Raw genomic sequence first — 23,073 nt, 5'->3', positions numbered from 1 at the left:
GGGTGCTGGGAATTGAATCTGGGTCTTCTGGAAGAGCAGCCAGTGAGTGCTCTTAACTACTGAGCCAACCCTCCAGCCCCCTCACTATAATCTTAATAAGGTTCCTGCAGCCAGGGTATGGTGGCACACACCTTTAATCCCAGCACTTGGGAGGCAGAGGCAGGTGGATCTATGCAAATTTGAGGTCAGCCTGGTCTACAAATCGAGTTCCAGGACAGACTCCAAAGCTACACAGAGAAACCCTGTCTTGAAAAACCAGGGGCTGGAGAGATGGCTCAGCAGTTAAGAGCACTGGCTGCTCTTCCAGAGGACCCATGTTCAATTCCCAGCACCCACATGACAGCTCACAGATGTCTGTAACTCCAGAATCCAACACCCTCACACAGACATATATGCAGGGAAAAGACCAATGCACACACACACACAAATATATATATATATATATATATATATATATATATGAAAAACCAAATAATAATAATAATAATAATAAAGTTCCTATTGTGGTAATATTGTGTTTCCCAAAATATTGTGTGTCCTAATAAACTTATCTGGGGTCAGAGAACAGAACAGCCACTAGATACAGAGGCCAGAAAATGGTGGCACACACGCCTTTAGCCCTATCATTTGGGAGGCAGAGGTCCATCTGGATCTCTGTGAGTTTAAAGCCACACTGGAAACAGCCAGGCATGGTGACTCATGCCTTTAATCCCAGGAAGTGAGCCTTTAATCCCAGGAAGTGATGGCAGAAAGCGGAAAGGTATATAAGGCGTGAGGACCAGGAACTAGAGCTGGTTAAGCTTTCAGGCTTTTGAGCAGCAGTTCAGCTGAGAGCCATTCGGATGAGGACTCAGAGGCTTCCAGTCTGAGGAAAAAGGATCAGCTAAGGAGTTGGGAGGTGAGGCTGTGGCTTGTTCTGCTTCTCTGATCTTCCAGTATTCACCCCAATACCTGGCTCGGGTTTGATTTTATTAATACGATCTGTTAAGATTTGTGCTACATCACTTTCTGTCTGTAAAGTGAAAGGCGTGGTCTTACACTTACAGGGATTCACCTGTCTCTGCCTCCCAGGTGCTGGGATTAAAGGTGTGCGCCACCAGGTCTAGCCCTTAATAACTTATTCCTAACAAAGTAATGAAGCATCATCCTGAGGATTATCTTATAAAGCAATTGTAGCCTCCATTCATACATTCTTTCTTCCTCTTACACCATTTGGCCTAAAGGAAGCCAAATGTCATTTGCCAGGCTGTGCTGTAGAGAGGTCCATGTGAGTGATTGATCTTAGAAGCCAATTCTACAGCTCAACTGGAGCTTTCGATGACTGTACCCTGGATAAAAAATTTGACTTAGGGCCAAAAGCACTTTAATAAACTCATAGTTTCTGGATCCCAGAAATTATAATAAATTACTGAGATTTTAAGCCACTAAACTTTAGAAATTCATTAAGCAACAATAATAGGTAGTACACAGCCAGGCATGGTAGTTCAAACCTTTAATCCCAGTACTTGGAAGGCAGAGGCAGGAGGATTTGTGTGAGTTCAAGGCCAGCGTGATCTATATGTCAAGTTCCAGACCAGCTAAGACTACATAGTAAAACCATGTCTCAAAAACAACAAAAAGCAAACAGATGCATAAAACCAATAGCTATTAAAGCCACTGTCTGGTCCTTGAAGAGAAGGCTCATGGATGAAGTCCTTACCATACAAGAGTGAGAACCAGAGTTTGGATCCCCAGAACCATGAAACCAGGTAGATACAATGGCCACTGTTTTTTGTTTCATTTTGTTTTGTTTTGGGGGAATGTTTGTTTGTTTGTTTGTTTTTTGAGACAGGGTTTCTCTGTGTAGCCCTGGCTGTCCAGGAACTCTTTCTATAGACCTGTTTGCCTCAAACTCAGAGATCAGCCTGCCTCTGCCTCCTGAGTGCCACAATTAAAAGCGTGTGCCACTATCAGCCTGCTCATGCTAACCACCCTTAATACCAGCACGCAAGAGATTGAGACTGGGGATCCACAATTGGCCAGGTTCAGCAAGAGACCCTGCCTCAAATAAAGTGGAGAGTGTAATTGAGGTGCAGTGAAACCACCGAACTGAACCACTCCATGGGTAGAAAAGAAAAAGATTATTGGGGATCAAACTGCCACAGCTTTGAAGAGAAAAGCAGAGGAAAAGCAAGGGGATTTTAGATGACAGTCAGCAGGGTGGGATCTTTGAGCTAACACTGGCTGGTTGGATTGATGGGCAATTAGCTGCCCTTGCTGAAGGTAGTTAAGCTTTGAGGACAGGATTAAGGGAAGTTCCTGGGTAAACAGAAACCAGATCCTTAGGCCTCTGTTTATCCAACAACAGTCCTCAGGTTACCAGTCCAAAGTCTTTCTGTTTAGGATATTGTCACCAGCACTACCATTTTAAGGGGCCACTTCTGACCTAACAGACAAGGAAGACACCTGACATCAACTTCTGGCCTCCATACCCATATGCATGAGCACTGGCACCACATGTGAACACATATACCCACATGCATACACATATACACAAACAAAAAAAATATTTTAAATGAATGTATACAATATGTAAAATAAGTAAATTCTCTTGTTCAAAGAATAGATGTCTAGTAATGTTTGCTAGTTAATATGATAAACAATAACTTCATTTCAATAATTACATGATCAATGAAATGGTAACTGAATTGTATTTTTATTTGTTTGTTTGATACAAGGTCTCTCTCTACATAGCCCTGGCTATCCTAGAACACATGTTTACCAAGCTAGTTTCAAACTCAGAGATGTGCCTACCTCTACCTCCTGAGTGCCAGGATTAAAGTCATGTGCCACCATGCTCTGCAGGTAATTGAACTTTAAATTAAAGGAGCTCTTGAACAACACATCAAGAAAAAGAATTTGCATTTGTATAATTATTAAAAACCCTTTTGTAGCAAGGCATGGGGCAGGCATATCTCTGAGTTCAAGACAGCCTGATCTACAGAGTGAGTTCCAGGACTACACAGGGCTATGAAGAGAAATCCTGTCTCCAAAATCCTAACTAACTATCCTTTTATGAAATTAATAAATTTGCATGAGCAGACTCCCAGTGCTGTCTGATAATAACTTTCTATTGAACTCCAAATTCACTCTGCTGATCCAAACTGCACTTCTTTGATCATTCCTCTAGAATTAATACCTGTTAAGTTTCAAACCTGGGACAAACTGAAGTGCCTACTTAACATATCAAAGCAGACCTGGCCACCAGGTTCTCCCAGCATCCCTCAGTCCTTACCTGTTACAGGGCATGGCTGGCATACCCTACCTCCTACCCTCCAGCCCAGGGACTGGCCCACCCTTCCCCCAGAGGATCTTCCCTGTATAATCCAGACATTTTTGTTACCCACTTTTTTTGTACGTTCGGCCTCCTAGTTCCTGCACCTGGTTCCCCTCTTCCCCCTCCAGCCCCCCATGGCCCAGCTCAGTCTGGTCATGTCCACTCTGGACTCTCTCAGATGTCCCTGTCCATGCCTCTAAATACGCTTTCCCTTTTATCTACAATAAACTTTCTCCTCCACCATAACTAGGAGCAATCATATCCTTTCCTTTTCTTATTTCTTTTTCTCCATTCACACTACCCAGAGCAGCATTCACAAGAATGGAGCATGAGTGCCCTCTAGTGACAGGCTAGGTGTATACATTTGTCTGTACATACTTTTCAGTAGCATATGAAAACAGTTGAAATCAAATCATTTCACAAACATAAAAATACCCTGCATTACTAAACCAATTTGTACCAGTGCTTTTAAATAAAAAAAAGTCACAGTCTCAGAGGACTTGCTAATGTTAACAGACAACATAAATAAATAACACTAAAATGTTCTTCCTTAAATGATTCTGATAGCTCAAACAAAATCTTAGTGGAATGAAGGCTGATCACTTAAATAGGGAGCAAAGACACCCCTTTCTGACTTTGAAATGCAGAGTCCCAGGACAACAGAAAGTCTTACACCAGGGAAGTCATCTGAGATATGCTTCCACTCTGAAGTTCTCACTGGATGAGGTGTCTGCTTTTCAAAGATCAATTGGTTCCATTATGTTAAACAATTAAAAACTGGGGCAGGAGAGAAGACTTAGTGATTAAGAGCACTACCTTCTCTTGTAGAACTGGGGTTCAATTCCCAGAACACACGTGGTGGCTCACAACCATCCTTAACTCCAGTCCCAGGGGATCCAATGCCATCTTCTGACTTCTACAGGCACTACATGCACATAGTACACAAATACACATGCAGGCAAAACACTTACACACATTCAATTAAATTAATAGAAGAAACACATCTCCACATTTCAAAATAAAGCCGGGCAGTGGTGGTGCACAACTTTAAGCCCAGCACTTGAGAGGCAGAGACAGGCGGATCTCTGAGTTTGAGGCCAGCCTAGTACAAAGACGGAGTTCCAGGACAGCCAAGGCTACATAGAGAAACCCTGTGTTGACAAACAAAACTGAAAAATTAAATAATGAGTAATATGTAAAGCATTTATTACTAAAAGAAAAACTGGTATTTAGGTAAAAGAGGACTATGCTGGACACACTTAAGTGCCTTCAGAAAAGATACTTGGTGGGGAATAAACTTTTTTGAAAATGAACATGTATAAGAAAGACATAAAAAATAGAGAAATTACCCGGTGTGGCAGTGTATATCTGTAATCTCAGCATTGAAAGCTAAGGCAGAAGAAGTGTGTGTATGAAGCCAGCCTGGGCTACATAACAAGATCAGGACAAAGGAGAGAAGGGAGTGGGGAAGGGAGGGAGGGGAGGGAGGGAGAAAACCTTGGAAGAACTTTAAATTCAAAAGCTAACTCCAGCAGACTTAGAATTTTAATAAAAGCATTCACCAAAGTGAAAAGAGTCACAAAATATCCATTTATGTTTATATATTACACTAAAATGAAATCATTTAGAAACATATTATCTTTTGATTTTCTTCTCTGACTAACTTTTTGATTCACTAACACTGAAAGGTTAATTGAGAGATTAAAATATGCATGAATGGTGACTATGTACAGATTCTAAAATTAATTTTGGTCCATGTGACCCAAAAGTTTGACTCTCACTAAAAGTCATACTGTAGCATCTTGTCACTAACATGTGGAAATATTTAAATTTTTAAAAATTTATTATGGGGGAGGCACACACCTGGAGTAGTACAGCCTCAAGGTTGTCAAGCTTGGGTGCCCTTACCCACCATCTCACTGTCCCTGTATGAACATTTGATACCTAAAAGTACACTATTATTCTTTTGAAACTACTGGGAATTGGACGTAGGGCCATGCATGAGAGTCAAGCACTCTACCACAGAGCTACATCCCCTAGCTGCACTGCTGTGATATTGCTGATCTCAATAAAACATCCTCGAAGGTGACTCTGTGGAGTCCTCACCAAAAGAGGGCACTCCATGATCATTTTAAATAAATCCAAATACCTGAGCTGCAAGACTCTTATGTCTTCATGTCAACAAGGTAAGGAAACTTCTACTGCATTTTTTATATAGCTTTTTAACTATTACTGGGGAATTATGACTATCATGAGTCCAAATGAGTGTAAGTGGCCAACATTTCTCTGAATTACAGCATTTCAAGTTTTTTTGTTTGGTTTGGTTTGGTTTTTATTTGGTGTTTTTGGTTTTGGTTTTGATTTTTTGGGTTTTTTTGAGATGAGGTTTCTCTGTGTACCAACCCTAGCTCTCCTGGAACTTGATTTGTACATCAGGCTGATCTGGAACTCACAGAGATCTGCCTGCCTCTGCCTTCCAAGTACTAAGATTAAAAGTGTGTGCCACCATGCCCAGCTACATTTCAAGTTTTGAACACTTACAATGTTCTTTTCTGATTTGCCCTAGAAATTTATACAGGAGCCTCAGAAATCATCACACTAATTAGTAGATTTTTATGTATAGCTATCCTTTGAATTCCATATGACATTGTAAATTACTAAAGTACCAAAATACATTTATCCAGACATCATTTGGTAATAATTATTAGGGATCTCTTGCTAGCCAAACCATGAATAAAACAAGTATAGGTTCCTGGCCTCGAGGTACCTATGTTTCACTAAGGGAAACATTTAAAAAAAAAAAAGTCCATGAATAGAAAATGAGAGAGGTGAGTGGGAACTATTGGATCAGAACTGTAGTTTTGAGTGAGCTGATCAAAGAAACCCACACTGAGAAGGTAATGGTTAGGTCAGAACACAAAGGAGGTAAAGTAAGCCAGGAAGAAGAGTGAGGAAAGAGTGACCTGACCAGGTATAGAAACAGCAGAAACAAATTCTAATCATAAAACGGCCTCAGCAGGTGTGAGAACTGGCCCTGAGGTCACCAGAGCTGGAGAGCTGTCCCCACCTGCCACCAGCAGCAACACTTGGGAGAGCAGGCCCTGCACCTCACTGAGTAACACGATACAGTCAACCTTGTTGGCAGAGGTGTGGGTTGCCAGCTCAGAAGTTGTAAATGTGGAAGAGCTGTCACCACTACTGTCATGGGTCGATGTGGGAGGGTGAGGGGTGTCCCCCTTTACCCCTTGCTCTTACCTCCTGCAACGGATGAGAGAGCTGACTCTCCTCTTTACCAGTGCTGACACTCAGGTAATGGGCCTGCCCCTCACCTAGGCAGCACAGCAGAGACCAAATAGCCCAGAGACCTAGAGTAAAACCAAACACTACTGGTCTTTAAAAAAAAATCTAGCTGGGCGGTGGTGGCACATGCCTTTGATCCCAGCACTCAGGAAGCAGAGACAGGCAGATCTCTGTGAGTTTGAGGCCAGTCTGGTCTACAGAGTGAGCTTCAAGACAGGCTCAACAGCTACAGAGAAACCCTGTCTCAAAAAACAAACAAACAGAGTATCAATAAATGACTCCTAATGGTATTCTGCTATACCCATAGATGTGTGCCTTATTCAGTCATAATCAGAGAAGCTCCCTCCCGCAGCAGATGGGAACAGATGCAGAGACCCACAGCCAGACATTACACAGAGAGTTTAAATGGAAGATCTCCATCAAATCCCTCCCCTCAGAGTTCAGGAAATCCCATGGAAGAGGAGGCAGAAAGAGTGTAAGAGCCAGAGGGGACAGAAGACACCAAGAGAATGAGGCCTTCCGAATCAACTAAGCAAAGTACATATACTCTCACAGAGACTGGAGCAGCAAGCACAGGCCTACATCAATCTGCACCAGGTCCTTTGCATGTATATTATAGCTTTTAGCTCAATTTTTTTGTTTTGTTTTGTTTTTGAGACAGGTTTTCTCTTTGTAACAGCCCTGGCTGTCCTGGAACTAGCTTTGTAGACCAGACTGGCCTTGAACTCACAGAGCTCTGCATGCCTCTGCCTCCTGAATGCTGGAATTAAAGGCGTACAACACCACAACCCAGCTAGCTCAGTATTTTTATGGGACTCCTAAGAATGAGAAAGAGTGGATTTCTGATTCTTGTGCCTGCTCTTGCAGCTTTTTTTCTTCTGATTGTTTGCCATGTTCAACTCCGACATGATAGTTTTTGCTTTATCTTATTATATTTTTTATATTTTATTTTGTCAAGTTTTGTTATCCCTTAGAAGCTTGTTCTTTTCTAATGAGAGACAGGAAGGGAGTGAATTTGGATGGGAAAGGAGATGGGGAGGAACTGGGAGGAGCAAAGGGAGGGGAAACTATAGTCAAGATATATTGTATGGAAATAGAATATGTTTTGCTGGGTGGTGGTGGTGCACACCTTTAATCCCAGCACTTGAGAGGCAGAGCCAGGCAGATCTCTGTGAGTTCAAGGCCAGCCTGATCTACAGAGCGAGTTCCAGGACAGGCTCCAAAGCTACAAAGAGAAACCCTGTCTTGAAAAACCAAAAAGAGAGAGAGAGAGAGAGAGAGAGAGAGAGAGAGAGAGAGAGAGAGAGAGAGAGGGAATCTATTTTCAATAAAAGGGAAAAAACAAAAAAGTAAATAAAATGGCCTCACTTATCAGCAGAATGAAAATAACTGATTTATGACCAAATTGGAGCATATGTATCACGCAGCCTGTGGCATAAGCTCTAAACAGAGATGTCATGGTTAACTAACTGTGTCAATTGACACTCCTGGGGAGAGAGCCTCTGAACTGAGGAACTGCCTCTGTCAGACTGCCCTGTGTACCCGTGGGGCATTTTGTCCGTGCTAACTGATGTATGAGGGCCTCGTCCACTGTGAGGGATGCTGTCCCTAGGCAGATGGGCCTGGGCTATACAAGAAACGTAGCTAAATGTGAGCCTGGAAGCAAGCCAGCAAGCAGCGTTCCTCTGTGCTCTCTGCTTCGGTCCCAGCCTCCTGGTTTCTGTCTTGAGTTCCTGCCTTGGCTTCCTTTCATTTGGACTGGAACCTGTCAGAAGATTAACTCTTTCCTTCCCTGATTTACTTTGTGGCGGTGGCATTTATCACGGCCACAAAAACTGGAACAAGCACTACAGATATGGGAAATGTAATACTCCTAGAGGTTCAGCCTGCTATCACTCTGGTACTTACTCTCCCTGGACCTGGTTAGACGGCCAGAGGACCCAAGAGAGATCTGGGTACAATGTGTGACCTCAGATTGAGAGCCATGGATGCCTTCACCCACTTCCCCAAACAGACTCAGGGCTAGGACTGACTTCTCAGAGATATTCAGTGCACACGCCCATTGCTTAGGTTAGAGCCTGAAGCTGTCAAAGAGAAGATAAGAAATTACTGGGTCCATTGAGAGTGCAAGAGAGTAATATGTTCAAAACGTATGTACATGTATGAAAATGTCATAATTTTGGCATGTGTAACTAATATATGCTACTAAAATATAATATGAAAATTTTCAAAAGTTTTAAAATATAAAAAAGAAATGGGTCCAGTCTGAGCACTGGTAATAAATGGTTCAGACTAGTCAATGTGGGCCACACTGTCTAGAGCAGAACATTCAGCCCTTTGAACCCATTCATTCTCTCTGTTTATGCCTCACATTAGCCAGCCTGAACTGGTTGATTTATTTCAACTACAGCTCCATCTTCTGAGTGGAAAGCATGTGTCTTACCTCTGGCATCACCAGAGAATGGCAAATGTGGGCTACCTCCTGTTGTGTGACAAGACTTTTCCTGAGGAGACACAGATCTATTCACCCCAGATGGAGAGCATGATAGACCAAAGTATAGATACCACCTAAGTCCAACTTGGTGAACCAATGAGTTTTATTGGGGTTATCTACAAGAATATAAGTGAGAGTTTACTTACAGGAGCATGAAAGATCACCCTGCATGGGTGACAGTTTGCAAAAGCTAGGAACCTGGAGCACACGGTACAGTCTGCAGGCAACTTAACAGGTTCCAGAGTGTCCCTTCCAAGTGACTCAGTTGGTATAAACCGCTTCCAGGCAGCTCTTCTTACAGGCTGCTGATCTACTCTGTCTTCTTTCAGCTTGGCTTGCCTGAGAGTGACTCTCAGTAGTCTCTATTGTTTACTCTTGGGAGGGAGGGGCCTAGTGAATGTGGTCCATTTCACGGACTTCCTGAAGCCATTTTGAGTTATTTACAACTTTTGTCTTAAAGAGTTTGACTTTGATGGAATGTTTCAATCTATGGAGAAACTGCTACACAACACTTACTCCCTACTACAACTTTCTCCTGCTGAGTCTGGTTAGGAATCTCAAAGAAAAAAAAATCTTTCTCCAGATGGGAAAGGCTCTACACAAACAGGATGAAGAGGGAAATCATCACCTTTGCATGAGTACAATAAAGTTGATGAAGAAAAACCCAGTAACTCCAGTCCTTCCTCCTACTCAGTCTCTCAAGCAGCATCCTTCTGGACATGATGAAGTCCTTTGGAACGAGCTGGGGCTCTAAAAGTCTGATCCTAACACCATGGAACTTGGAAGTCTCGGTCTTCTCTAGCAGGCACCATCTCTGTTATGTCCTCAGAAAAAGCTAAAGGCTCACTAATATTTGTGGAGCCTTTAGAGATGACATCTTAGTAGGACAGACATTTGCAGTATGTCATATTGTGCTTAAGTTTTCATTTGTAGCAGCTTTAATCCACCTGTAATGTGAGAGGTAAGGCCAAGATGAAGCATGACTTCAGAATTGACAGGTATTTTCTCTTCATTTAACTTTTCATTCTGTTCTGTTCTGGTTTTGGTGTGGTGTGATGTGGTTTGGTTTGGTTTGGTTTTGAGACAGGGCTCTCTGTGTAGCCCTGGAGAGTTCCTGACAGTCCTGGAACTCTATGTAAACCAGGATGGCCTCAAACTCAGAGATCTACCTGCCTCTGCCTCCTGAGTGTTAGGATTAAAGGTGTGCAACACTACATCAAGCCATAACATTTATTGAGTTACATATATGCATAGTAAGAGCTTAGTGTTCAATGAATGAAAAAAAAAATTGAAAAGGAGGACTAAAGAGTTGGCTCCGTGGTTAATAGCACCTGTCACTCAGAGGACCTAGATTCAGTTCCCAGCACCAACATGGTGGGTCACAAACATCTGTAACTCCAGTTCTAGGGAATTCAGTGCCTTCTTCTGACCTCCTCAACACCGGACATGCACATGGTATCCATGCATACATACAAGCAAAAATACTCACATGCATAAAATAAAATAAATCTTTAATTTTTTTAATTAAAAGGAAAATGTTGCAAAGGACCCAATCAAGCTACTATTTGATCACTAGTATGCAGTTTGGCTTGGACTGTATGGAACACTGGTTTCACGCCAAGGTGGGGCTGTAGCACAGTGCTCCCTTCTGGTAAAGGCCTATTTTCCTCCTCCCATTACTATCCTTCATCCCCATAGACATCAGTTGCAGGATGAAGGGGATCTGGGCTTAGAGGTTTTTAACCTGTTGGCCCTAAACATCACTGCATCTGTGTAGCTGAAATTTTCCTGTGTCCCACCTGGCCCATGGTCAGGACAAATCTCTCTCACTGCCAGTCCTGCAGCCACATGGAACCAAGTAAACACACAGAGGCTTATATTAATTAAAACTGCTTGGCCATTAGCTCAGGCTAACTACTGACTAGCTCTTACACTTAAATTAACCTGTAATTCTCGTTTATGTTCAGCCACATGGCTTGGTATCTTTTTTCAGTTCTGCCTTCACATCTTGCTTCCTCTGTGTCTGGCTGGCGACTCCTGACTTAGCCTTCCTCTTCCTGGAATTCTCCTCTCTGCTTATCCCACCTGTACTATACTTCCTGCCTGGCTACTGGCCAATCAGTGTTTTATTTATCAACCAAATCAGAGCAACACACCTTCACAGCACACAGAAAGACAACCCTAGCACATCTGTGTCCCTGCTGTGTCCAGCAATAGATCCAAAAAAGCATCACACACCATCAAAGCATACATTGTGTCTGCTAGAAGAAGCCTTCCAGTAATGTCATGAATAAGCAAAAGTCTAGTTAAAGAGATCTGAGGTAAAGTGGGGTGAAAGGAGATAATAGTGTCTTTTATATAGACAGTGACAGATAAGGAAAGTGACTGGAAAACAAGCCAACAAGACTATATTCAGAAGCTGGAGAGAGGGCTCAGAGGTTAAGAGCACTGGATACTCTTCCAGAGGTCCTGAGTTCAATTCCCAGAAACCACATGGAGGCTCACAACCATCTATCATGGGATCTGGTGCCCTCGTCTGGCATACAGGCATACATGCAGGCAGAACACTGTATACATAATAAATAAATCCTTAGGGGGAAAAAAGACTATATTCAGAAGTCCATTCTTCTGATCCCCTTCCCATGTGCATCTTATGGCATCCCATGGCATTCCGTAGACATGCTAGGCTCTATCAGGTTCAGTGTGGCTGGTCTTATGCTGAGGTTTTTGATACATTTGGAGTTTAATTTTGTACAGGGTGATAAATGTAAATCTATTTGCATTCTGCTGCATTCAGCCATCTAGCACTATTTGTTGAAGATACTGTCTTATTGCCAGTGTGTATTTCTGGCTTCTTTATCAAAAATCAGGTGCCCATAGGTATGCAGACATATTGCCTGGGTCTTCAGAGAAAATGGGGAATAATCTTGAACTCATTACCACAGGAAAATACTTTCTCAACAGAACACCAATACCATAGGCATCAAGAACAACAGTTAATAAATGGGACCTCGTGAAACTGAAAAGCTTCTACAAGGCAGAGGACACCATCATTCAGACAAGGAAGCAGGTTACAGAATGGGAAAAGATTTTTTTACCAACTACCATCCAGTAGAGGTCTAATATCTAAAATATAACAAGAACTAAAAAAAAAAGCTGGAAATCAAGAAAACAAATAACCCAATTAAAAAATGATGTATAGATCTAATCAGATTCTCAACAGAGGAAGCATAAACGGCTGAGAAACACTTAAAGAAATGTTCAACATCCTTAGTCATCAAGGAAATACAATTGGTCAGAAAGGCCAAGATCAATAAAACAAATGACAGCTCATGTTTACTTTGGAGTAAAGGGAACATTCACTCATTGCTGGTGGGAGTACAAACTTGTACAGCCACTATGGAAATCAGTATGGTGGTTCCTTAGGAAGCTGGGAATCAATCTACCTCAAGATCCAACTGTACTATTCTTGGGCATATATCCAAAAGATGCTTCATACTACCACAAGGACACTTGCTCAACCATGTTAATTGCAGTTCTATTCATAATAGCCAAAAATTGGAAATAGCATAGATGTTCATCAGTGGACAAATGGATAAAGAAAATGTGGTACATTTATACAATGGAATATTATTTGACCAATAAAATGAAATCATGTAATTCACAGTAAATATTTTAATATGTACAATATTTATGAAATGCATAAATAAGTGGATCATCCTGAGTGAGGTAACCCAGACCCAAAAAGACAAATATTTTATGTTTTTACTTATATGTGAATATCTGCTGTTAAGTCTTTGACAAGCAAGCTATAATCTGTATAACCACAGAAGTTATGTATAGAGTAAGGGATTAGAAGGGAGGGAGGGATCTCCATAGGAAGGTGAGATAGAAGAGATGGTTCAGAGGTTAAGAGCACTGCTTGCTCTTCCAAAGAGTTCAATTCCCAGCACCCACATGGTGGCTCATAACCATCTGTAATGAGATCTGGTGCCCTCTTCTGGCCTGCAGGGATACGTGCAGACAGAACACTGTATACATAATAAATAAATCTTAAAAAAAAAAAAAAAGAGGTAGTTACGGATAGACAGGGGAAGGTCCTGAAACAGGAGCATCAGATGGGAAGGGGAAGGAATGAAGAGAGTAAGAGAGGGAATATGAGGAAGGACAGTAAAACTAAGGGCCATTTCAGTTGTTGTATTAGAACCTAATACAGGAGAAGCTTCCTAAAATATATACATATATGAAGGCAATCTAAATGAAATCACCAAATAACGGGGTAGACAGAGCTCCAACTAGGTAACTCTTATAACCAAATGAAGTTTCCAGTACCAGAAATGGGATACATCTAACCAAGTTGTTGGCCAAAGAGGTTCCCATGGGCACCCCCAAACAACCTAGGCTATTGCCAAGGCTGTTGGTTGCTCTCTACAAACTGATGGTAAGGCCCTATTGCTGAAGACAATACCTACACAACTCATTGAACATGGAGAAGTTGAGCTGGTGCCTACCAAGAGCCTTTATTCCTATGAAATAGTAACATGGTACTAGAAGGAAGGTACTCGGCACACTATCAAAGGAGAAAGGTAAACACCAACCCTTCTATCTACAATGATGACCTGCCCACAAGATGCACTAGTGCAATAGTGGCACAAAGTTTGTGGGAGCAACCAACCAATACCTGATTGGATTAAAGGTCCATTTCATGAGATGGAACCCATCCCCAACACTAGTCAGTGGCCAAGAACCTGAGACCAGATAGGCCTGGAACCTATAGTAAAACCAAATACGACTGATCTGCTAAAGGAACATGGCAATAAAATGACTCCTAATATCATTCTGCAATACTCATAGATCAATGCCTTGCTCAGCCATCATAGAAGCTTCCTGCTTCAGTAGATGGGAACAAATACAGAGACTCACAGTCAGACAATGTGCAGACAGTGAAAGACCTTGGAACACTCTATCCAAAATGGCATGTCTCCATCAAATGCCTCCCTTCAAATAAAAAAAGTTAGCTTTCTCTAGTGGAGCCTCACTGATGATACAAACCACTCTTAAGGGCAAGCCCCATGACCAGCAGTAGATGGCCAACACAAAATGAATTCAAATCTTCGAGGTTTTGTCTTATAATGTTGTGTCAGGGCATTTTTTTAACCTTACAGGGCCTTTGCATATGCATTATGGCTTTCAGGTTTGGGCATTTATGGGATTTCTGTGCATGAGAATATGTGTCTCTATAAGAGTTTTATGGTGGTATTTTATTTGTACTGAAATGTGATTTTAATTGTATGTTAATAAATAAAGTTGCCTGGGGGTCAGAGCTATTAGAGCCATAGCAAGAGTGTGGCGGTGGTGGCGCACACCTTTAATCCCAGCACTTGGTAGACCGAGCTAGGTAGATCTCTGTGTGTTCAAGGATACAGCCAGCATTGGAGACACACGCCTTTAATCTCAATACCATAGAGGACCTGGACAACTGTACATACAGGCAGTGACGAAGCAGTCATGTGTTTGGGTGTACAACCAATAAGAAGGCAGAACAGACAGTCTATATAAAGACGAACAGACAGGAAGTAGACCCCTTTTCGGAGAGCTCTCTTGGCTGAAGTAGGAAGGGTAAGGCTCTTAGCTCTGACCTCTTGGCTTTCTTCTCTGAATCGGCTCTGTGTTTCTTATTTAATAAGACGGTTGGTTACATCTACAGAGTTTCTTGTGCTTTTTCTATTTTTTTTTTTTTTTTGGTTTTTTTAAGACAGGGTTTCTCTGTGTAGTTTTGGTGCCTGTCCTGGATCTCACTCTGTAGACCAGGTTGGCCTCAAACTCACAGAGATCCACCTAGCTCTGCCTCCCAAGTGCTGGGAATAAAGGCGTGTGCCACCACTGCTTGGCCTCTCGTGCCTTTTCTTTGGCCCTTTTCTTCTATTTGTCTGTTTGTTTTGCCTTTTATTTTGTTTTGTTTTTTGATACAAGGATTCTCTATATAACAGCTCTGGCTGTACTCACTCTGTAGACCAGGCTGGCATCACCTGCCTCTGTTTCCCAAGTGCTGGACTAAAGGCATGTGCACCACCACCTGGTTTAGTCTTATTCTTTAGTTGCCTGTTTGTTTTCTAATGAGAGACAGAGAGGGTGTAGAAGATGGATGGGAGAAGAGGTGGGGAGAATCCTGGAGGAGGTTGGGGAGGGGAAACCATAATCAGAATATATTGTATGAAAAGAGCCAATAAAAGAAAAAAGAAAGGAAGGGAGGGAGGGAGGGAGGGAGGGAGGAGGAAATAATAGTAAATAATAGTACCAGGCTCTAGAATCATCTGTTTTTTGCCTCTAACCTTCCAAATTCAGAACTTTTGGTACTGGCATGTATTCTACAAACATTAAAGCTATCTAGATTTGTTACTGATATGTCTTACTTAAAGCTATATAACAGGTTGGGCAATTCAACATGAACTTTTACCAAAATTTATGCACTTAAAAAATTCATGTCAGCCAAGTGGTGGTGGCACACACCTTTAATCCCAGCACTCAGGAGACAGAGGCAGGCAGATCTCTATGAGCTCGAGGCCAATCTGGTCTACAGAGCAAGTTCCAGGACAACAAGGGCTATTACACAGAGAAACCCTGTCTCAAAAAACAAAAAAACAAACAAAAACATTTGTGTCTAGGAGAAAACTCAAGCTATTAGCCAGAAGAGTCCAAGAGAATTTGAAAACATATAGGCTATTGCTCTTGCCCTTGGTTACCTCCCAGAGGCTGAAGGCAAGTCACCATTGCTGAAGACACCATGCACTTTAGATGCAGGACTTGGGAAAACTAGCTTTCAAAGTACCAGAAGGTGCTCTACAAGCCAACAAGGAAGGAAGTAATCAATAGTTCTACTCAGCTGCGATGCCTATGAACCACAAAAGTGACCAGCAATAGTGGTACTCATATCTTAGCAGTAACCAACAGCTCTCTAATTGATTTAAGCCCCACTCAATGGGAAGAAAATCATGATCTAAAGCCTGGTACTGAAAACAGCCAACTACCTGTGGTTAGTGAAGTCATGGATCTTAGAGGAGCTCCTACTACTGCCAGTTAATTAAATAAATAAATATCATTCCTAACATTCCTAACTGTATTCTAAAGACTTTTTTTTTTTTTTTTTGGTTTTTCAAGACAGGGTTTCTCTTTGTAGCTTTAGTGCCTGTCCTGCATCTCGCTCTATAGACCAGACTGGCCTCGAACTCACGGAGACCTGCCTGGCTCTGCCTCCTGAGTGCTGGGATTAAAGGTGTGTGCCACTACTGCCCGGCTAAAGACTTATTCTTTTTTTTTTTTTTTTTTGTTTTGTTTTCTTTCATTTTTCTTTATTAAGAAATTTTCTACTCACTCTACATACTATCCACAGATCCCTCCCCTCCTCCCTCCTCCCACCTCCAGCCCTCTTTCCCAAGCTACCCCACATCCCCACATCCCCCAAATCGAGGTCTCCTATGGGGAGTCAGCAGAGCCCAACACACTGAGCCTAGGCAGGTCCAAGCCCCTTCACACTGCACCAAGGCTGTGCAAGGTGTCACACCACAGGCACTGGGTTCCAGAAGCCTGCCCATAGACCAGGGACAGATCCCGATCCCCCGCCTGGGTGCCCCCCAAACAGTTCGAGCCAAACAACCATTAAAGACTTATTCTTTTTTGTTGTTGTTGTTGTTGTTTTGTTTTTCGAGACAGGGTTTCTCTGTGTAGCTTTGCGCCTTTCCTAGAACTCACTTGGTAGCCCAGGCTGGCCTCGAACTCACAAAGATCCACCTGCCTCTGCCTCCCGAGTGCTAGGATTAAAGCCATGCGCCACCACCACCTGGCCAAGACTTATTCTTATACTCAGATAAGTACAGCTCTCACCCCTCATCAAAGAAACATCTCTTTGCAGCTGATAGAGACTAATACAAAAAGCCATAACTGGTCAACATGTAGAGAACAACTAACACTGTGTGCCCAGCCCCAACTGATACATGTATAACACAACCCCCACATCCAAGGCTTTCAGAACATTGCAGAAGAGAAAGTGGAAAAACTGTAAGAACCAGAGGACCAGGAAGTCTACTGTGAGATTGTGTCTCCCAGAAATGACAGTGAAACCACATTCATGAAACTTCAACAATATGGCTGCCTAAACAAGCCCTGTATAATGACACCACCAATAGACAGGCAGCATGGAAGGAGGAAGTCTCACCAGAAACCACCCCTAGATAAAGGGCTACAGGCAATTAACAACTGCTGAGAGAGAGAAAGAATTAGTCTTCTCCAGGGATGAGCCCCCACTTGGTTACCTAACAGGTCAGCCATGAAAAAATACAGATACGAACATTAAATAGACTCATCAGAGTATGTGTGTGTGTGTGTGTGTGTGTGTGTGTATGTGTATGTGTGTGTGTGTATGTGTGTGTGTGTGTGTAAGCACTCAGAAGCAGAGACAGCTGGTTATATAGTTAAAGAATAGTCAAGGAAGACTCTTAGTATCAATCTTGGGCCTGCATGGGCACACATGTATACACACACACACACACACACACACACACACACACACATATTCCAACACACTTGCAAACACATAATACACATACATGCACACCACACACATACATGTCTCAGCTAGATAGTCAGCTCAAGGCTATCTTGGAACATATGAGACTGTCTCAAAAAAATGTCTACTTCTATGCATATGGGGTGGTCATAATTTTCAATATTAAATCAGATGGTTGGGAGAGTTGAGAAGGAGCCGTGAGGGCCAATGAAGATGACACAGAATACTGAGTCAATACATGTACTCATGAACCTCCTCCCAACCTCCAGTGTGTGTAATGAGTATTTCTCTGTCCCACCAGCCGGTTCCCAAATAATCACATGGAGACTTCTTACTAATTATGAAAGCTCAGCCTATAGCTTAGGCTTGTTCCTAACTAGCTCTTATATCTTAAATTAACCCATATTTTTTATCTACATTCTACCACATGGCTTTTTACCTTTCTTTCATTCTTGTCAACCTCCAACTTGTTCTGCATCTCCTGGAGTCTCCTCTATGTGCCTAGATTCATCCCATTCCTCTCTTTGTCCATGGGTCCCGCCTATTCCCCCTGCCTAGCTATTGGCAGTTTAGCTTTTTTTTTATTAAACTGATCACAGTGGCACATCTTTATACAGGACAATCAAATATCTCAAAACAAGTGTGAGTTCTTATTGTGAAGTCCATCAGTTAAGGGAGTAGTTAGGAAGACTGTGCCAGCAGGTAGGCTGAGGTCAGCACTAACAGTAAGCCATGTCATTTTCTCCATGGAAATGAGAAAGGGACTTTGCACTGCAAAGAATTGTTTCCTGTAAATGTGACTGAGATTCTTCAAATGTTATTTCTCTGTTTTAAAGTATTCAATCAAGATACGAAATTTTTGAGAGCACCTTGAGAAACTCAATTCTATTTCACTTTATTATTATCATGAGAATGTGTGTGTGCACAATGAGCATATGTACTGACACACACATGCCATGGCTCACATATAGAGGTCAGAGGACAGCTTTGTGTCGTCAGTTCTCCCTTTCCACCTTTATGGGGGTTCTGGTAATTGAACTGATGTTGTGAAGCTTGCACACCAAGTGCTTTTACCTACTGAGCTAATTTCATAGGCCCCATCTTGGGAATTTTAACAGAAAGGAAAGCTGCTAACAAGAGCAGAAGAAATAAGTTTAGACTGTTATTAAGTAACTATTTGTACTGTAGCAGATTAATTATGGCCACTGAATTCCTATACAGATATGAAATATGCTTCCTTCTGCATTTTGTTTTATAAAAAGCATATATCTAAGCTAGGCATGGTGGCTGTCATATATAATTTCAGTACTCTAGAGGCTGAGGCAGGAGAATCATGAGTCACAGGCCAGCCTAAGTGACATAGTAAGTTTCAAGCCAGCCTAGGCAACACAGTAAGACCCCCATCTTACAAATCCAAAATATATAAAATAACACACTTCTGCCCTAAAATCATTAATCAATGTGATTTTTTTTACATAAGTTACAACAGCATCTTGTATTTAAAAAATATGGGGATTCTACATATGCAACACCAACTGCAATTTCCACCTAGCTCTAAATATTATATTAATATAATAACGAAGTATTTAACAGGCATGGAAAAGAGAAACAGAGGAGCCCGAATAAAGTATTTCTCCACTTTCATCTGTCATGCTTCTAAATAAATGAGTAACTATCATTTATCAAGTTCAAATTCAGTTAGTTCAAGTTCAACTACATATCTTTTTGTTTGTTTGTTTTGTTTTTCGAGACAGGCTTTCTCTGTGTAGTTTTGGTGCCTGTCCTGGATCTCACTCTGTAGACCAGGCTGGCCTCAGACTCACAGAGATCCACCTGGCTCTGCTTCCCGAGTTCTGGGATTAAAGATGCGTGCCACCTCCGCAGCTGGCTCAACTACATATCTTTAAATCTCATTTCATGGCATTTTTCATCCTGGAAACTGTCCAGTATACTAGACCTTTGCATAGCTGTGCCATAGATTGACCAAGGCAAAGCTATTGAAGTCACTTTACATGAATGAATGATAAAGTCTTTTAAAAGACAGTTGGAGAATACTTCTGGAGGACCTTGAAGACTGCTCCCCTGCTAATTTCTTAGGTAAGTAAATCTCATACCTTTTCTGTGTCCCTTTTTGCATTTTTAAAAATGGAAATATCATATGCCTTACTGACTACACAACATTAATGTTAGAAAATTATGTTTAAAGATTTTGACCTCTTCAGCCGGGTGGTGGTGGTGGTGGTGGTGGTGGTGGTGGTGCACACCTTTAATCCCAGCACTTGGGAGGCAGAGGCAGGCGGATCTCTGTGAGTTCAAGGCCAGCCTGGTCTACAGAGCGAGTTCCAGGAAAGGTGCAAAGCTACACAGAGAAACCCTGTCTCGAAAAAACCAAAAAGAAAAAAGAAAAAAAGAAAAAAAAAGGTTTTGACCTCTTCATATGAGGCAGCACATATCATCATCAACATTAGATATTTAATTATTATCTACCATGATTAAAGCAGTATGACAAATGTTTCTGAGGAGCTAAGAGCCAATATATCAAAATAAAACAACAAAGGAAATAAAACAAAAACAGCAGATGTGATGAAACACTGCTAATCCTTGGCTGAGGCATAGGGTAATCAGGAATTCAAGGTCAGCCTGAGCTATGCCATGGGATCTTATCTCAGAAATGGGGAAGAAGGCTTCTGGTCAAATGGCAGAGTAGAAGCTGCCTCTGTGTGGCCTGGTGAAAAGCGTTAGCATTAGAAAAACTAACTCTACTTCCAAAAGAGAAAGAGAGGAAGGGCTTCAAAAATTCACAAAAGCGGTGACTGAACAGCTGAAAAGTTTGGAGACAGAGAATCAAGGCACCGAGAACAAATTCAAGCCCTCCGCTCCAGCCATGCAGCTCCCAGGATGCTAAGAAGCAGAAGCCCCATCAGAAGGTAGACCAGATGGTCCCAGTAAAAGACTGGAAGTGTTACTTTCAGGAAAAGCCTTCAGTCCCCACAAGTTAAAATCCAGTCACAAGTTTTGGTGAGTCAGTGATTCATCCAGCAAGATGAATCATCAATAAAGAGAATTCTCAGTTACTCTATATAACTTACAGGGCATTGACCAAGTACCATCCTCACAACGAATTTTATTGTTTAAAACTGACTTACTTAAAGGCCTGAAATCAGAGAATAATCACAAGTCAGGACACCTAAATTAAACTGCCACAGCCCCCTGGGTAAGAGACATGTATAGGGATCAGGAAAGCTAGACATTGACAAGCACACACTGCATGCAGCAGGAAGCTCAGCTCTGGCAGTAAAGTCTATCAGGAAAGACAGACCTACCCTCAGTGGCCAGGAACTGACCTCATCAACAGAATAACTCCAAAGAATGAGGTCAGTGGGTGGATCAAATGCTGGAGCCAGCATTCTGCCTGAGGTTAGCTGTTACGGAGTCCAGGAATTCTGAGGCTCCAGAGGAATACTTAACAGCCAAAGCTGTTCGTTGCTTCAACAAAGTGGTTGATGCTTAGTGGTCAGATCTCAGTGCTGTGGTTGCTCTCCTCGATCCCAATGTGTCGAGGAGACACCTCCCAACCTCCCAAGTAGACTATTAGCCACCCTGAGGGCAGGAACTGAGGCAACTCTAAAGGGCAGGAGAATCAGTCCAATTCATAGCTGTAAAACTAAGAGCATTCAGCAGAGAACCCTGGTATGCAAAGAAGGAAAATTATGAAGGGAAGGCACTTCTGGCAGATACCATATGCTTGTCCTATACAGGCTCAGACCCAAAAAGACCATAGTAAACAGATTCAGCCTACCCTCCCCAGCTTTCAGAAAGAAAACAGTTCCACATTTCATATTTTTTTGTTTTTCTCCCCACCCCTTGTATATTCCCTTTGTTCATCTTTTTTTTTAAACTATAATTTTAGGGGTATTTTTACTTTATTAGCTTTTTTTAAACTTTCATGATTTTCCCCCTTCATACTTTTATCTTGGATCGTTTATTCTTTTGTTTGTTATTGGACAGTCTTTTTCTTTTCTTCTGATCCCCTGTTTTCCCTCTCAGTTTTTTAAGGGAAAGGAAGTTTACTTTGATAATTTTGAGAATACAGTCCATTTGTGATAGGAAAAACATGGAGACAAGAGAAATTTTGACCACATCAATAGGTGCATAAAGCTGTTTGCTAACATCTGTGTGGGAGTCCAAGTCCCACCTTTCGAAGCGTTCTTAGGTGGAGGAGAGAGGGATAAGAAAATATCAGAAAGAAAGGTGATCTCAGCTGGGCGGTGGCTGCGGCGGTGGCATACAACTTTAATCCCAGCACTCGGGAGGTAAAGCCAGGAGGATCTCTGTGAGTTTGAGGCCAGCCTGGTCCACAGAGCGAGATCCAGGCACCAAAACTACACAGAGAAACCCTGTCTCGAAGAAAAAAGAAAAGAAAAAAAGAAAAGAAAAGAAAAGAAAAGAAAAGAAAAGAAAAGAAAAGAAAAGAAAAGAAAAGAAAAGAAGAAAAGGAGACCTAGATTATGAGAAGAAAGACAGAAACACAGGATAGCTTCGGGAGGGCCTGGGTCAATACCCAACAGCCTCACCCAAAAGACCTCCCCGTTGCAAGATCAAAGCACACCATACAGCCAAGTGCAGACCCTTCCAAACACCTGGTAACCACACCCCTGGTTAAATCACCCATTATGCAGCCCTGCTGGGTAAAGCAAGCTCAGACTCTCTGACCCTGAATAAAGTCTCACTAGAGAGTCTCTGTGGACTCCCACACATCTGGGCAAACCAGGAAAAGGGAAAGCCTCTTCTGGCTTTCTCTTTATCCCATCTTACTCAGATTAAGATTGGACAAATAGCCGGGCGGTGGTGGCGCACGCCTTTAATCCCAGCACTCGGGAGGCAGAGCCAGGCGGATCTCTGTGAGTTCGAGGCCAGCCTGGACTACCAAGTGAGTCCCAGAAAAGGCGCAAAGCTACACAGAGAAACCCTGTCTCGAAAAACCAAAAAAGATTGGACAAATAAACCTTGTTTTATGGGCTCCAGAGCCCATGCCACAGGCTGCTTAGTACATATGCCCTGCTCTGGTAATAAGTTTGTCACTCTGCTGATAAGTAAGATCACTTTACCACTCTTATTATTAGAGATTGCCAGCACCTTTCTTAAATAAAGCCAAGAACTTGCTAAGATTACACATGAGGTAAATCATTAGATAGTTCAGAGTTTTTGTTGTTTGGGGCAGTTCTTTGCATTTTTTTGTTTTTGTTTTGTGTTTTTTGGTGTTGTTTGGTGTTGTTTGTTTGTTTTTGAGACAAGATCTTGCTAAGCATTCCAGGTTGACCTGTAATTCACCCTATAGCTGCCCTTGAACAGCCAGTCCTGTTTTCTGCTCCCCAACCCCCACCTCCATGCTAAGATTAC

The sequence above is a fragment of the Peromyscus eremicus genome, chromosome 7, assembly GCF_949786415.1.
Source record: "Peromyscus eremicus chromosome 7, PerEre_H2_v1, whole genome shotgun sequence".
NCBI classification, from domain to species: domain Eukaryota; kingdom Metazoa; phylum Chordata; class Mammalia; order Rodentia; family Cricetidae; genus Peromyscus; species Peromyscus eremicus.
This window is presented reverse-complemented; position numbering follows the sequence as displayed.